The 5,331-nt window shown below is 40.7% G+C and overlaps 1 pseudogene; it reads right to left on the reverse strand.

The window, feature by feature from the left end:
• LOC103210224 overlaps positions 1 to 5,331 on the reverse strand; it is a 15,712-nt pseudogene that overhangs the window by 2,438 nt on the left and 7,943 nt on the right.

Consider the following 5,331-nt stretch of genomic DNA (forward strand, 5'->3'; position numbering starts at 1 on the left):
ACATGATCTGCTAGTGATAAACCCAGGGGTTCTGGTAGCGTAGTACCTAAGGCATTTGACTGCTAACCAGAGGTTCAAGCCCACCAGCCATTCTTCAGAAGAAAGGTTGGGCAATCTACTTATCTACTGATACTGCCTCAGAAACCCAAGGAGGGGTCTCAATGAGTTGAGTCCAACTTGATGGCACATAACAACAACAACAGTGATAAACCCAGATCCCACTACCATCACCAAAGATAACAGTAAGTGCCAAAAGGAAGCCCTGGGCACTAGAGTGACATTGTACTATTGTCCTCTCAATGTCCCAATACCTTTCCTTTCATGCTTCTGTCTTGCCTATCTCTTTCCTTTCTCTTATTCCTTTGACACATATGTTTCCCTCTCTTCCCACTTCTCAAACTCTTATCTGCCTGAACTCTGACTACCCAAATTCAAAAGCTGAACAGATTCAGATAGATTTTTTTTAGAAGGCTCCTGCAATATCAGATATATTACTACTTGCTAACTGCAATTCAAAAGCCAAATAGATTTGGAAACCACTTGTGATAGTTGGAGCTGTGTGTCAACTTGGCTGGACCACAATTCTGTGTGGTTTAAACAGTTGTGAGGTGGTTATTCCCGTGATGGGATCAGATGTATATGTTTTGAGCAGCCAATCCATTGAAAGGGAGTTTCCCTAGAGGTGTGGCCTGCTTCCAGTGTATTTATGGACATCCTGGGAAAAGGGACACTCTTCTGTGGATTGGGATTCTGTTGTGCTGCCTGCAACTGTCCACGAGCGAACAATCCACCATTCGGCCTGGAGATCTTGGATTCATCATTCGTTGGAGTCAACAGACAGTATACTGCCTGCCAACCTTGAACTCCTCAGCCCCTGCAGCTGCGTGAGTCCGGAAACACCTCCACCTTGATGTTTGATCAAGAACTTTGGACTTGCCAGCTTCTATAAGTGTGTGAGCCATTTTCCTAAGATAAATTTTTATTTCTCTCTCTATATATAAGCTTTACTGGTTTTGTTTCTCTAGAGAACCCAGTCTAATATACCACGACTATTGAAACTCTTTGCTTTCTGAACATAGGAACCAAATATTTGGTGAGAGTGGTTTGTATTTATGAGCACCCTCCTTGAATGGGCAAATTCCACTCCAAGCCTGCATAGCACTTGTTTCTAGTTGGGGGAGAGAGATTAGCACACAAGTAAACACACAGAATAATGTCAGATAGTAATGTTTCATCTTGGATAATGGATGGAGTGCAGCTGAATATGCTATTTCAGACAGGATGGTCAGAGAAAGCCTCACAGAGAAGATTAGCTGACAGAGGTGGGGGAATAAGACTTGCAGATGACTGGAGCTAAGGTTTTCCAGGCAGAGAGCTGAAGGCACAGACCACTGGGGTGGAGGGTCTGAACAACTGTGGAAGAGCCAGAAGACCAATGAGGTTGTAGACTCAGTAAATACAGACACAGAAGTGAGGGGAGGAAATCCTATCAGAGGCACCAGGAATTGGTTCATGGGCAGATATGAGTAGGGCAAGGAGGTGGTCAGACCCAGTTTGGAAACAAATCACTCTACTGCTGAACAGCCTGGCTGCTGTCTTGTGCTCACCTCTGGGCCCCAACATCTTCAAGAAAAGACACTCTTACCCTGTGGAAGGATACATGACATCTATCCTCACAGGGTCATTGTCAGGTTAACAAGATTTAATGTGTAAGCACTCACAACAAGGCCTGGCTTGCAAGTGTATGCTATCATTTCAGATCTAAAACCCCTGAACCACAAATCCAATGGCCAAATATGCCATGAAAACTAAAGGATTTTGCAGAGTGTGTAACACAATCTAGGCAGCAAAACCTGAGTTAAACTGATCTGAAGCTCTTTATAATTGTCATATATACCATCTAGTCTGTTGTTATTGTTGTTAGGGGCCATCAAGCCATCTCTGGCTCATAGCAGCCCTATGCATAGCAGAACGAAACATCGCCTGGTCCCATGCCAGCTCATGATCCTTGCTATACTTGAGCCCATCGCTGCAGTTACTGTGTCAATTCATCTCATTGAGGGCCTTCCCCTCTTTTGTCAACCCCCCACCTTACCAAGCATGACACCTTCTCCAGGAAATGGTCCCTTCTGATAACACAACCAGAGTGAGACAAGTCTGGCCATTCTCACTTCCAAGGAGCATTCCAGCTGCACTTCCTCCAGGACAGATTTGTTAGTTCTTTTAGCAGTCCATAGTACTTTCAGCATTCTTCACCAGCATAAAAGCATGAATTCTTCTTCGGTCTTCCTTATTCATTGTCCAGCTGTCACGTGCATATGAGGCAATTGACAATACCATGGCTTGTGTCAGGCACACCTTAGTCCTCAAGGAAACATCTTTGCTCCTCAGCACTTGAAAGAGGTTTTTTGCAGTCAACTTGCACAGTGCTGTACGTTGTCTAAAGTCCGGCCTGCTGCTTCCATTTATGTTGATTGTAGAACCAAGCAATGTGAAGTCTTTGACAACTTCAATCTTTTCTCCATTTATCATGATGCTGCTTATAGATCCAGTTGTGATAATTTTTATTTTCTTTATATTGAGATGTAATCCATACAGTAGACTGTATTCTTCAGTCTTTATCAGTAGGTATTTCAAGTAATCCTCAATTTCAGCAAGCAAAATTGTGTCATCAGCGTAACGATTCTTCCTCCAATCTTGATGTCACATTCTTGTTCATGTAGTCCAGCTTCTTGGATTATTTGTTCAGCATATAGATTGAATAAATATGGTGAAACAATACAACCCTGACACACTCCCTTCTTGATTTTAAACCATGCAACGTTCCCTTGTCCTGTTCAAATGACAACCTCCTGGTCTATGTACAGGTTCCTCATGAGTACAATGAAGTGTTCTGGAATTCCTATTCTCAATGTTATCCACAATTTGTTATGCTCCACACAATCAAATGCTGTTGCATAGTCAATAAAACACAAGTAAACATCTTTCTGGTATTCTTTGCTTTAAGCCAAGATCCATCTGAGATCAGCAATGATATCGCTGGTTGCACATCCTCTTCTGAATCCAGCTTGTATTGCTGGAAGTTCTCTGTCAATATACTACTACAACTGTTTTTTAATTATCTTCAGTAACATTTTACTTGCTTGCGATATCAATGATATTGTTTGATAATTTCCACATCTTGTGGAATCATCTTTCTTTGGAATGGGTACAAATAGGTATCTCTTCCAGTCAGTTGGCCAGGTAGCTGTCTTCCAAATCTCTTGGCATAACCAAGTGAGTGCTTCCAGTGGGGCATCCATTTGCTGAAACATCTCAGTGGGTATTCCGTCAATTCCTGGAGCCTTGTTCTTCACCAATTCCTTCAGTGTAGCTTCGACTTCTTCCTTCAGTATCATTGGCTCTTGATCATATGTCACCTCCTGAAATGGATGAAGATCTACCAGTTCTTTTTGGTACAATGACTGTGTATTCCTTCCATCTTCTTTTGATGTTCCTAGTGTCATTCAATATTTTGCCTATAGAAACTTTTAATATTGCAACTCGAGGCTTTAATTTTTTCCTCAGTTCTTTCAGCTTGAGAAATGCCAAAAGTGTTCTTCCCTTTTGGTTTTCTAACTCCAAGTCTTTGTACATTTCATTAGAGTAATTGTCTTTGTCTGCTCGAGCTGCTCTTTGAAATCTTCTGTTCAGCTCTTTTATCTTGTCATTTCTTTCCTTTGGTTTAGCTATTCTCCGCTCAGGGGCAAGTTTCAGAGTCTCTTCTGACATCCATTTTGGTCTTTTCTTCTTTTCTTATCTTTTTAATGACCTCTTGCTTTCTTCATGGATGATGTTCTGAGGTCATCCCACAATTCTTCTGGTTTTCAGTCACTGGTGTTCAATGCATCAAATCTATTCTTTAGATAGTCTCTAAATTCAGGAGGGATATATTCAAGATCATATTTTGGCTCTCGTGGACTTGTTTTAATTGTCCTCAACTTCATGTTGAACTTGCATGGGAGCAGTTGATGGTCTGTTCCACAAACTACTCCTGGCCTTGATTTGGCTGAAGAGGTTGAGCTTTTCCATTGCCTCTTTCCATGGATATAGTCAATCTGATTCCTGTGTATTCTTCTGGTGAAGTCTACATGTATAGCCATTGTTTGTGTTGTTCAAAAAAGGTATTTGCAATGAATAAGTCATTGGTCTTGCAAAATTCTATCACATGATCTCTAGCATTATTTCTGTCACCAAGGCCAAATTTTCCGACTTCCGGTGATTCTTATTTGTTTCCAACTTTTGCATTCCAGTCACCAGTGATAATTAACACATCTTGATTGCATGTTCAGTCAATTTCAGACTGCAGAAGCTGATAAAAAATCTTCAGTTTCCTCATTTTTTGATTTCGGTGGTTGGTGCATAAATTTGAATAATAGTTGTATTAACTGGTCTTCCTTGTAGGCATATGGATATTACCATATCACTGACAGCATTGTACTTCAGGACAGGTCTTGAAGCATCCTCTGTGATGATGAATGCCATGCCATTAATCTTCAAATTGTCATTCTCAGCATAGTAGATCATATGGTTGTCTGATTCAAAATGGCCCAAACCAGTCCATTTCAGCTCACTAATGCCTAGGATATCAATTTTTATGTGTTCCATTTCATTTTTTAAAACTTCCAGTTTTCCAAGATTCATACTTTGTACATTCCATGTTCTGATTATTAATGGTTGTTTCCAAAAGTTTCTCCTCGATTTGAGTCATGCCACATCAGTAAACAGAGGTCTTGAAAGCTTTACTTTATCCATATCAGTAAGGTTAGTTCTATTTGATGAGACAGCTCTTTCCCAGTCATATTTTGAGAGTCTTCTGACCTAAGTGGTCATCCTCCTGTACTATATTGGACAATGTTTCTGGGCTACTCATAAGGTTGTGCAGTAATGTATCAGACAGTGTTTCTCTGCTATCCATCTACTCCAGATATTCATAAATTTTATTGCAGAAACATTGTATTGGACTAATGGGGTACTCTGGTATTACTTTAATAAAATTCAAACATAATGACTTCCTTTTTTTTTTTAATTGTGATTTGGGTGAAGATTTACAGAGCAAATTCACTTTCAACACAGCAGTTCACATATACTTTGTCTAATGACACTGACCACAGTTTACCACAAGCAAATTCACTTTCCATACAACAGTTCACATACACTTTGTCTCATGACATTGACCACAATTTACCACAATGCAAAGTTCCCCTCCCACTTCCTCCTGACAGTTACCCTTCCCTATGTCCATCCCTACATGCACTACTGCCCCCTGAGCTGTCTCCCTGTGCATAAGCA

Source organism: Orycteropus afer, unplaced genomic scaffold (assembly GCF_000298275.1).
Source record: "Orycteropus afer afer isolate SDZICR_OR568_19922 unplaced genomic scaffold, OryAfe1.0 scaffold00575, whole genome shotgun sequence".
NCBI classification, from domain to species: domain Eukaryota; kingdom Metazoa; phylum Chordata; class Mammalia; order Tubulidentata; family Orycteropodidae; genus Orycteropus; species Orycteropus afer.